Source organism: Chiloscyllium plagiosum, chromosome 1 (genome assembly GCF_004010195.1).
Source record: "Chiloscyllium plagiosum isolate BGI_BamShark_2017 chromosome 1, ASM401019v2, whole genome shotgun sequence".
Lineage (NCBI taxonomy): Eukaryota > Metazoa > Chordata > Chondrichthyes > Orectolobiformes > Hemiscylliidae > Chiloscyllium > Chiloscyllium plagiosum.
The window spans coordinates 135,726,711-135,739,213 of record NC_057710.1 but is presented as its reverse complement, the minus strand read 5'-3'; the positions used below and the strand labels follow the sequence as shown (position 1 = coordinate 135,739,213).

General features: G+C 39.7%; 1 long non-coding RNA gene across 4 annotated transcripts; it reads right to left on the bottom strand.

The window, feature by feature from the left end:
* Positions 1-4,978: 4,978 nt before the first annotated feature.
* LOC122553628 lies at positions 4,979-12,358 on the bottom strand. 4 transcript variants are annotated; one of them, XR_006312777.1, is made up of 4 exons: positions 10,859-12,358; positions 9,815-10,079; positions 7,131-9,153; positions 4,979-7,061 (listed from the first exon to the last, which is right to left on the bottom strand). It is a non-coding gene; the product is annotated as an uncharacterized LOC122553628 (long non-coding RNA). The 4 variants fall into 4 exon arrangements; XR_006312773.1 differs by having other exon boundaries at positions 4,979-9,153; positions 10,859-11,129; positions 11,690-12,341; XR_006312776.1 differs by adding an exon at positions 10,691-10,748 and having other exon boundaries at positions 4,979-9,153; positions 10,859-12,340.
* Positions 12,359-12,503: the final 145 nt, after the last annotated feature.

Below are 12,503 nucleotides of genomic sequence, written 5' to 3'. Positions count from 1 at the left end.
ATCTAAGAGCACCTATTATTAGTTAAACTTGCCCTCACATGTTCAGGTTTTCATTCTTTTGCAGAGTCAGTGCCTGAAAGTGCAGGCTGAGAACATCACAGCAAGAGAAATCGGACAATGGAGAACTTCATGGCCTGTTGTATCTCTCCTTTACTAGTCAAGTTGAAGGCTTTTGAAAGTAATAGGCCAACAGTATGAAATATTTATTAATGTTCAATAATTAAAGCCCAATGAAGTAATATGCAATATTTGTGAAAGCTCATTTTCAGTGGCAGAGAAGCTGATTGTCAGTAATTAACATGGATCACATCATCAAAATGGTACTTATACATGTAATAACTTGACTTTGTTTTCTGTTGTAAATTGAACTTATATGCATTGCACTAATGTGGCAACCCCATGCCATTCAATATGAACTTGAATTTGATGCTAAGACAGTTAAAGGCACAGTTTCTAACAGTGAGATGAAGGAAGGGAGGAATGCACTCAAAAACAAACTTAGATAACTCTGTGAGTTGGAGGAAAGAGGTTGTAGAATTGTAGGACATTACAGAATAAGAAAGTCATAAGGCCATGAATAGAGGTATGCACAAAAAATGATAAGTTTATCCTTCCAGCAATGGGAGCCATGAAGCAATATAAGTTTGTGAGGTTGGAGATGATGAAATGAGAGATGAAATGGACAGCAGGGTTATTTGTATAGGGTAAAAACAATGACTGCAGATGCTGGAAACCAGATTCTGGATCAGTGGTGCTGGAAGAGCACAGCAATTCAGGCAGCATCCGAGGACAGGCAAAATCGACGTTTCGGGCAAAAGCCCTTCATCAGGAATAAAGGCAGAGAGCCTGAAGCGTGTATCTCTCCACGCTTCAGGCTCTCTGCCTTTATTCCTGATGAAGGGCTTTTGCCCGAAACGTCGATTTTGCCTGTCCTCGGATGCTGCCTGAATTGCTGTGCTCTTCCAGGGTTATTTGTATGTTAAAGTTTGCAAAGGCTGGTGATGAAATGTCAACCAATCATTATTTCATTTAATGAGACCATAACTGATAGAAAAGGATGGCAACTTCATCAGAAAATGTGTGGAGGCAATGTTCCACCATATGGGTGAATAAGATGCTTTGAGAATTCAAAGTGCTGTGGGGAAAATCACCGGTCTCAGTCAGAGTCGAGATTCAACAACTGAGTTCATTACACAAGGAAATACCGGAGCTCCGGGAAGTGAAAGACACCAACAGAGCAGAAGTCAGCTGCGAGTCTTCTCTCGACCCGGAGCACATGTCGAGAAATTTTTATACAGTTTATGATACAACAGGTCAGTGATGAGATTATTGTCTTTGTACATGGTTTGTATATAGTAAGCGTTACAGAATCATTGATAGTTTCGATACAGTCATCGTCAGTTTCAGGGTGGACAATGTCAGTTTCAACGTCTGCACAGAATTCCATTGCTGCAGTAATGGGCGCTAATTGCTCATCTTGAGAAGGGCGGATTATTACAGCCCAGTTCATTAACATTTTGTATTGAGTCAAGTTGTTAGCATTTCTATAAGAGGTGCTGGTTGGATCCAGACACTTCAGCGGGCAGTGTTCGTTGCTCATGTGTATTCTCTTCCCCACCCGCCTTAAAGTAAATAATTGTATTGTGCTGGCATTCTGGTGGCCTCAGGCAGTGTCTGTATCTGCTCTGCTGTTTCTCTACATGCTGTGATCCGGCAGCCATCTTATGTGTCAAGTTGGCTAACTGATGGCTCAGTAGCCATCTTGTGTGTCCATGTGCTTAGTGTCACCCTGTCCCATGCCACCTCCCTCTTCAAAAGCATGTGGTTAACTTGAAACATTAGCTATAGAAGTTAAAGAAACCAATGGAGTTTGATCATTTAACAGGAGGAAATGTCAGTTCAGTTGGCTGTTACTCAGTTTGACACTATTGAAAACTACTAGCATTGAGAGTGGAGGGCTGGCAGAATTCATTGTAGGTCATTCTACACAGGGAAACTGATGATGTTTCTTTTCATAATATGGAAGGATTTGGATGAGAAAGGAGAGGGAGCCAGGAATAGAAATGAGCACATGGAAGGCACTAGAAAAGATTTACAAGAATGTTGCCAGGGTTGAAGGATTTGAGCTTTCCGGAGAGGCTGAACAGGCTGGGGCTGCTTTCCTTGGAGTGTCGGAGGCTGAGGGGTGACCTTATAGAGGTTTACAAAATCATGAGTGTCATGAATAGTCAAAGTATTTTCCCTGGAGCGGGGAGTCCAGAACTAGAGGGCATAGGCTGTAGAGGTGAGAGGGGAAAGATATAATAGAGACCTAAGGGGCAACATTTTCACGCAGAGGGTGGTACATGTATGAAATGAGCTGCCAGAGGAAGTGGTGGAGGCTAGTAGAATTGCAACATTTAAAAGGCATTTGGATGGGTATACGATTAGGAAGGCTTTGGATGGAAATGGGCTGGGTGCTGGCAGGTGGGATTAGATTGGGTTGGGATATCTGGTTGGCATGGATGGTTGGACCAAAGGGTCTGTTTCTGTGCTGTACATCTCTATGACTCTATTTTGCTCCTTCTTTCTTTTCAGAGTGAGTATTGAAAGGAAAATTGAAAGCCAAATCATAACTTGAACATTTGATTAAATTTGACTTCTCTATTATTTAACTACTGATAAAAGGTCTCACCTTCACTAGTCATATGCCTGTAGCACCATCTTCGTTATTTAATGAAAATCTTATGAAATTCTGTTTTAGCGCAAACCCAGAATTATTGCTTTTTTATGTTGCCAGATTAATGTCTTATGTATTGATATGGCATTTCTCTGTCCTCTATTTTAGTGACAAACAATTATGTTTTAAATAGGTTGATGCATCCAACACATTTGCATGCGAGCGTTGTACAATTTTACTGAACACTTGCCTATAAATGTTGTTGATGGAAATTTGTAGACACAAGTGAACCCTAGATCAGAAATTGGCTAGCTGAAAGAAGACAGAGGGTGGTGGTTGATGGGAAATGTTCATCCTAGAGCTCAGTTACCAGTGGTGTGCTGCAAGGATCTGTTTTGGGGCCACTGCTGTTTGTCATTTTTATAAGTGATCTGGATGAGGGTGTAGAAAGATGGGTTAGTAAATTTGCAGATAACACTAAGGTAGGCAGAGTTATGAATTGTGCCGAAGCATGTTGTGGGTTACAGAGGGACATAGATAAGATACAGAGCTGGGCTGAGAAGTGGCAAATGGAGTATAATGCGGAAAAGTGTGAGGTAGTTCACTTCAGAAGAAATAACAGGAATGCAGACTACTAGGCTAATGGTAAAATTCTTGGCATGTAGATGAACAGAGAGATCTTGGTGCCCTGGTGCACAAATTCCTGAAAGTTGCCACCCAGGTTGATAGGGTTGATAAGAAGGCATATGGTGTGTTGACATTTATTGGTAGAGGGATTGAGTTTCGGAGCCACGAGGTCATGCTTCAGCTGTACAAGACACTGGTAAGGCTGCACCTGGACCATTGCATGCAGTTCTGGTCACAGCATGATAGGAAGGATGTGGAAGATTTGGAAAGGGCTCGGAGTAGAATTACTAGGAAGTTGCCTGGCAAGGAAGGAATGTCTTATGAGGAAAGGCTGAGGGTACTGAGGCTGTTTTCATTGGAGAGAAGGTTGAGAGGTGACTTAATCAAGATGTATAAGGTAATCAGAAGGTTAGATGGGGGGACAGTGAGAACCTTTTCCCTCGGATGGTGATGGCTAGCATGAGGGAACTTAGCTTTAAATGGAGGGGTGATAGATTTAGGACAGACATTAGAGGTAGTTTCTTCACTCTGAGTAGTAAGAGTATGGAACAGCCTGCCTGAACAGTAATACACTTGCCGACATTAAGGGCATTGGACATTCATATGGATAATAATGGAACGGTATAGGTTAGATGGGCTTCAGATTATTTTCACAGGCCGGCACAACATCGAGGGCCAAAGGGCCTGTACTGTGCTGTAACTTTCAATGTTCTATATGCTGAATGACATTGAATTTAACAAATAGGAAATCATTTAGAAATTATGTACACCTTTTGCAAACTTACTATCATGTTCTAGAGTAAATACAGGAGCAATATGCAAAATATTATGTCTTTATTCTGGGGCAATGTCCAGACCTTAATAACTAACAGAAACAATATTTGTATTGTGTGCCACACTCCTCCAATATCCTGTTACAAGCAAGGATTAATTATCATCTCCATCGAAGCATATCTATACTACCAACAATAAACTGAGTGAATGATTTTCACTAATCTCAAAACTGCTATAATCACTCACTTCATTGAAAATATCCTTTGAAATATGTTCTCAATATGCAAATAAAGTACAGCACTAAATATGACTGCAGACCAATGGATACACACATTAGAAGGTCAATTAAGTAATGTATGTGTGAAACTGAAAGGTATGAATCTCAAGTGTCTGATTTTGAATCTTGTCTTCACTAGATTCAGTAGAGTGGCAGTTGAGAAAATTAGACCAGTCCAAATGAAAAAGATAGTCATCCTAGATCACCAGCTATGTTTAGTACCCATTGGTCCCTGTGGAGAAACAAATGTCAGTTGAAGACAGGATTTGGCTTAGTGATGATGCTTTCTGCAGTCAAATAGCCTTCAAATATTAGTAATTTGTAATCACACTGAAAATAAAGACTCTGTGGGGATTCACTTTGGGGTCATAGAATGGACATATAAACTGAAATTGTCAAGGAAAAAGAGACAAAATGAATGAATAAGGGTTGTTTATGTTTTTGCTTTAGAGTCGTATAATCCTTTTCTAATATTTTCCTGGCTGCCCTAAGCCTGAAAAAGAATGAAACAGAAAAAGTACTATTTAGCTTGAGATGTACATATCATCAATACTGAAACTTTACAAAGAGAAAGAAGTATGGATAAAAAATAATTTGTTACAAAAACAATGAAAGGTTAAGACTGATCAATTAATGTGATTTTATTTGTTGCACGAGGTGAGTTACAGAAATGAAAAGTATGAATGACTTACAGATAGGCTGGGTTTTCACAACTCCAGGGATGAACAACTATGAAAACAAACACAATTTCTTAAAATCTTGTTTGGATGGCATAAATTTGGCAATTTTAACTTCAATTTCATACCCGGACAAAGTTAGAGAAAAATTAGTTTATCATTAGTAACAGATTTGTCTAAATTATTGCTGACTTTATACCCACATTAATTCTGAACAGCCTGCTATCCATTATTTTACAAAATATCTAATCTGTGGCTGGGATACATTAATTCAACATTTGATTTTGCATGCTTACATCTGCCATATCAGCACTGCACTTAAGTAGGCATTTATCACGCATCCATGTGCACACACATTTATACACATATTAAAATCATGTTGTTGAAAGCCAACAATATAAACCAATCGCTCCACTAAAAGTGAACATACCTAAGTAAATTATATAGTAGATTTAGTGCATTACATAATACTATCTAAATTGACCCTTGTACAACCTATTCCACATCTAGCTGATAGGATTGCTTCTTTGACACCATCATGGAATTCAAACCTTTAATCTGGTCATTAGATTGTATAGGGAAAATTCATTGCAATGAATTGGCAGTCCTGCACTGACATTGCCTGTTGTATGGGAACAAATACTATGAGATATAATAGATAAAAGAAAGAAGATCCTGCTGTCATTCAGCAATCTCAGTCTATAATTGTTATTTTTGTTTTGGCCACCTAGATCCTATAGTAATTCCATTTATTTTAATTTAGAAAAACTACAGATTACAGTTTGGTTAGATTCAGAATCATGTGCCCTTCTATATACAATATAACTTAAATAAATAAAAGCTAAATAATGTGGATGCCGGTTGATCTACAATACATATAGAAACTGTTGGAAATACTCAGCAAGTCTGGCTACATCTGTGAAGATAAAAACACAGTGCTTTACATGATATTTCTTCAGAGCTGTTTAGTTTTCTTACAATATACCTGAAGTTAGTTTTCTTACAATATACCTGAAGTGTAAGGGACTTTGGACACATAACAATATGAAAGCTATAAAAGAGGGAACGGAGATTGTGTGCCAAATAATGTAGAGTTCAAATTACATTCCAATAGTCTATTTGCATTATAAAATGTGATTCCATTATAGGCTGAGAAAATCTAGAATATCAATTCAATGTAAAATCACCATTGGTTATGAACTTGATGTTCATGCTGGCAGAAGTCTTTGGATGCTGGAGAAAAAGAACTTTGATACCACTGTATGTCTGTAAGTAACAACAAGGCACTCGATGTATTGTCTCTGTGACCATGTGGTTCTGTATATGATCTTATAATGTAAAGCTAGCATCTCATTAATCACAGGGTAGCAAATGCAGAACTTAAATCTTTATAGGATCTACTGCAAAACAAATACTCATGGGATAAAGTGTTGAGAATCATTAATCTTTAGAGTTTAGCAAGAAAATTGCACAAGATTCAAGTACCCATTCTTGTTTTTCTACAAACCATTGGAACAAACTTTATTTGGCTACAAGCAGGCAATAATTGATACGAATTGATTCGATGTTCTAATTTATCATTACTGACAATAAATAATATGGAATATCTTTCCACTGGAATGTTTTTCTGTAGATTTATATTATGGAAATAATACATACAGGCAGTCTTGAAATGCATCAATTATTTAGCACCAATGTATTGTACACATAATTATCTACAAATATTTTGCAAAAAAAGTTATTAAAGGGGTCATAAAGTGTTATATTTATGAAACGAAAACTTAAAATTTATACAGTAACATTATGACTCAGTTCAAGAACAATTACATCAATCTTGCAACAACTTGCCACATTCTGCAAAGATTTGCTGTACACCAAACATTGCAAACATTGATAACACTCGCGAGAGCATTTCAACGTACAAAGACTCAGAAGATATCCTTAGCGTTTTGATGGAAGTTTCGACTTTAGTCAATGTTCACTCAGACTGTTAACACCAATTCGTTAACATTTTCGGTGAGAATGGAAAAGACAGGAAAAGGAAGATCTTCAATTTCACAAATTGTGGAGATCTGAATATTGTCCATCATGGGGTTCCAGTCTTAACCAAAGTCACCAAATGAAAACTGAAAACAGCATACTTTCCAGGCACTTTAATATCATTATTTTCTTGAAAAGGAGGATTTTTCAATTGTGTACCAACTACATCCTTTTAAGACATCCATGAGCATTCGCTAATTGATCTATATTAGGAATAATTGAACCTCATAAGAAGCTACAATAACACAGCTAGAAATGGAAAGGTTACTGAAAAGGACAAAATTGCTCAAAAATCATTAGTAGCTCTGTTGTGATAATCATTTTTGGTGTCACTTGTACTATAAGCCCAATCAGTTCTTAGCAATTAAAATTATTGATTGTCCATTTCGAAGTTGTGTTTTATTAATTGTGTAGGTCCTCCTGCTAATATCTGGATGCTGAGATCTTTCGGTTTCCGCAAAAGTTAGGTTGGGCACTGATATATATGGGCCGCCAGCCGATTATGTTGCGCGTATTGAAGAGTCAGGCGGACAAAATAGAGCAAGACGTGTTTAATTTATTCTGTAAACTCGCTCATTCACGAAATACTTGTCCGAACATTACGGCAAAACCCATTTAAGCATGTTCCAAAGCGCAATTTGTGTGTTAAGAGCAACGGTTAGAGATACGTTCATCTGTACCATGTACCCTTATCCTTTCGCTGAAAAATAAAGTTTTGATATCACTGACTCAACAGCAATAAAAACACACACACAATTAGTGGTTACGCTTTCGTAAATCATAATACAACAATCTTTTTTCATGTTAGAATAGACAGCGAGAAAAGAAGCCACTTCTGAAATGTTTTATTCTTGCCCAGAATGTATTTGTTTACAATATATCACTGCACAACAAAAGGGTGGATTGTTGACCCTTCCACAATGAAAGCTCGCCCTTATCTGTCATCTGACTCCATTATCCAATATTACGATCATTTGATATAACCTGAGCCAGTGGGTTCAAGCAGAACACAGCGACTATAAACTGTCACCCTATTTCCTCTTCGGACTTTTACATTTCCTGTGAAGATGATTTGCTAAACTGGCAATCTTATCAGAATTACAGTTCTCATTCAGTGCATGCAGCAGTTGTGTATAACGGCAATTTTACACACGCTCCGTTTTCCGATCAGGAATTTGTTGCTCTGTATTACTGGATGGCAGTGTATAGAGAAGGCCCCAGTTCACAGACTACGCGGACAAACGTTCGACAGCTTCAGCGACCTCAAGCACTGAGGCTGGAGTGTGTAACCCGACTCCTTGTTTCTTTCACTAAAGGTTACAAATTGTAACCTCAAGTAACAGCGGTACTCGTCGACTTTGCGGTTCGGACTGGGATCTCCGCTAATACTAATAAACAGCCAACAGTCCCTTCACAATGAGAGCCACCGACCGGTTTAAAGAGAGGTCAAATCACTCACAGGGCAGTGTCTGTCCGAATGTCGGTTACATAAAGGCAAAGAAGCAAGTGAGGATGCAATTCTTTCCAAAACCACGTTACCACCAAGAATAATGACGGTATACTGGTTTAGAGGGAATGGGACTCAGTCAGGCCTCGATTCCTCGGCTATCTACAAACACTTGATATAAAAAAAACCAAAAACGATCTTCTTTGGGTTCACTTTGCCTGTCCCAAGCTTCCTAAAATATGTAAGAACCTCTGGGGGAAAAAAAATATTGCTTCGATCTGATAAAGGACCGCCATTTTTTAAATGAAAAAGCTTCAATAATTTCAGAAAACAATTGCATTTATTCAAATTTGACCAGACCACGATCTCGAAAGTGAAATCGGTGCCATTCTCTTTTAAATAGAACCCTATCTCCAGTCTTCTTCAAAATTTCTAATACTGTCGTGCATTTCAAAGCGAAAGTGTTCAGGCTCCACGCTGCCCGAGCTCTTTTAAATCGATTTATTTATAAAAAAAAGAAATACAAACCGCAGGCTGTAAATATTTATCTGACTGTGGCATTAATATAAACTGCATAAGTACTGTTTGCGAGCTGGCAACATCAAGGGTATTACTGTATCAACGGTACATTCGCTCCATAACTGACGGGGCCCTGCAATACAAACACACAGATGTGTTAACAAAGGCAAGAACACCAGGAGGAATATCGCTCGCTTATTTCTGCAAACAGCGGGTAAGCATATGCTTGTGAATACCAAATGAGGAGCCGTGACGTTAAAGCACCCAGGAGTAGAACCACTTGCCGAAAGTTTATCGAAACCTCCCCCCAGCAAGAGCTTACTCTGGTTCGGCCCACTGTAATTAGCAATCTGCAACATCTTAACCTACAGCAGCTTTTTTCTTTAAATTGCGAGGCAGACAATCAATAAGCAAGAGATGCTCAAGTGGTCCTGGCGCAAAGGTGAGCCGCGAACACGGCCGCCACCAACATTGCCGCATCCGAGTGGAGAGACCCCCGAAGTCCCAATCAGACAGAGACACGTGTAGTGGCCGATAGTTCTTCAGAGGGGACACCCAACTCCTGAGCATGCCGACCATAAGGTCACTTTTGCAGTCATCAAAAGCCAGGGTTTGGGTCCCCTCACAGAAACTAAAGCACTTAAAGCAGAATTAAACCACAGAGGCCGCAAAGAATTTAATTATACCTCGCAAATCGCTCAACGTGTTTCTATCAATTCAAAATCGAATGGCAGAATCAGTCCTCGAGGAATATCTATATATTGCTGGTATCGATCACAAGAATATATGCGTACCTCTACAAAAGGATTTCTGAGTCTGCCCAGCGTGTCCTTTTGCTGAGCCACTATGTGTGTCTGTTTGACCTGTTCTCATCCTCACCGTTGTAAAGAGTTCTAATGGAATAGGCGATTGTATTCCGACGCTTTCAGTTTTTTCGACTGTTCTGCATTTTTGCAGTTGGTCCGGCTGTCGACCAGATTAGGGGAGAGGTTTTGTTTCACCTCGGAGCAAGCGGTTGCCTAACATAGTCCCGTTTCCTTGAATTGCAGTAAGCGCATCCTGAAATGAAACCGGTTTAATCACATTTTCCTAATTAAATAATATTGGCAAATTTCTCAGTGGCCTGCGGTGTGGTGGTGGGGAGGGGGGGGGGGTGGTGGTGGAGTTAGGGGAGAGGCTGCTCACTGGTTGAGAGCCAAGAACAAGGTTAACCCTTTTTAAAAATATTGATAACTACCCCAATCCCACTAAAATAAACCTCCAAATCTTTATTCTTATTAATTAGATCAAATCAAAACAAAGCTGGCGGACGGGTCTTGGACCACGCTCACACCTTGTTTGATGATCAGAATCGATAGAAATCCACAGGCGTCTCGAATTGTTCTGGATTTTTTTTTGGAACACTATTAGCAAAAGAACTGATGTGTTGAACGCTGTGCTAGAATTGATGCAGTGGCTACGATGACACAAGGAGTCAAACAGTCACTCCTGGAAGGTTACATAAAAGGCCTACTCGTACAAAACCGAGCCCTCTTTCTCCTTCGGCTTTTCCAGGAAGATGTAACATTTTATACGCCACGCGGTGTCCTGCATTTCATTAAACAAATGAACCGTTGCAATAGTCAACAAACACACACACGCACATATACACAAAATAAATTTGACCCTACCGGCTATCCAGACTGGTGCAGAGAGCAAAGCACGGTACTCCCGTTCTCGAATATTTACCTACAGGTGAACGAATTGTTATGTTCCTACAGCTAATACTAAACCAAAAGCATTTTTCCCGCAGAAACTAAATTAAAACGAACCACAACCGACGGCTTTCCTCGCACTACCTCAAAATCGTCGATGGAAAGGAGTCGGATCAAAGGTAAAAAGAATCCAGATCGAGGACACAACTTCTGCCAGTAAAGTCTCTGAGTCTCGTTTGCTGAGTGCTGTGAGCAGCAGATTGACGGCAGTGTGCTCAGTCAGACACAGCTCGGCTTGATGTGGATTGGGATGTGTATTGGATGTCCCGAAAAGCCAGACACCATTGTTCGTTCCCCACTGAGATCTCCAACTGGCGTTTCAGCGTCGGCCCTCAGTTACCGGCAGATCCCAAACCTGAATAACCGAACAAGAGAGAATGGCGAAGTAACAAGCTGTGCAAATCGACTGGATAGCAGCAGAAAAGGGGGGAAAGGCCAAATTAGCGCGCTCTGCATTCTTCCAATTTGAAACCTGACCAAACGGGTACGAATTGCAGGATGGGATCAACGAGATAAATAGAACAGAGATATGTGAAGAGAATGCTATTTTCAACTTGTGTAGGGTTTGGACAAAAAAGGGGGATCTATTTGAAATCGTCGTTTAGTAAAAATCGACTTATGTTATTCTGTGATTGTTATAATCAACACGTTTATCGATTATGCTCACAGAAGTAACCGGGAAACAGTTCGTTCGCTTCAGAATGATCTGGAAGATGCCCGCATTGTTAGCGCGTTCAAACCAGAAACGCCTGGCGATCTCCCCCGACATACTTCCAAAGGATTTTACATTTCTCTTACCCAAGGAAGGACAGCCATTGGCAGGAAAACCTTGCCTGAATCACATAGGCTGTTCAGAAAACCTTCCAAATCGCTCGTGATAGACATAATTTGGGAAACGTAATTGAATTTACTTACACCCAAAGCCTTAAAAAGTCAAAAGCCCCACAGCGAGCTCCGTTCGACTTGAACGCACACGTTTCTGATCTCGACGTAAACTGGTTTAGGCGACGTGGCGCCAAAAATAGAAACGATATTCTAAACTTCCCAGATTTCTCTTCAAACTTTTATTTCATCCATCTTGTTTTTTTTTCATCCTTTTGTTTTCCAGTGGAATTAGTGCCGGGTTTTGCCTTTTTTTTATTAACTCTGCTCACAAACTTTGAACTGTTGAAACTAAAGCTTCGGTCTGTCTGCCATTTTAATGTGTTACTGACTTCGATGTTATGTGTGTGTGTGTACGATACAAACACTTGCGATCTGACCAAAGCTGAGGTAGACAAACCTGCAAGCGGGCTTTTGGTTCGTTTCTGGGTCTCAATAGTTTGTGGTATGTCCAAAGGCACCTCATAAAAAGCGCATGTTGATTTTTTGGAGCACTTCAGTAAATTGGCGTTGTATTAATCATCCCCAAGGGTTTGAATGGCAAAGCTCTCTCAATCCACAAAACTGTCTGCGTCAGTGCTGATGAAAACTAAGCTGGAAGGTGTACTCGTCTCTTTGTCTTTGCTCTCATGAATGTCATGCTGCTTTGGAGAGTTCATATACCGTGTCTCATAAAATGTTAAAATTATCTTTGATCTCAGTCTTAAGTGGTGTCATAAAGTTCACACCTCTAACAAGGAGAGGTTGCTGTTTTAATGCAAACTTTAAAAGAAAGCTATTCGTTTTTTAAACCAAAACTTTTTAATTTTGCAGATCATATTTTCTTGCATGTTTTCAATAAAAAAAC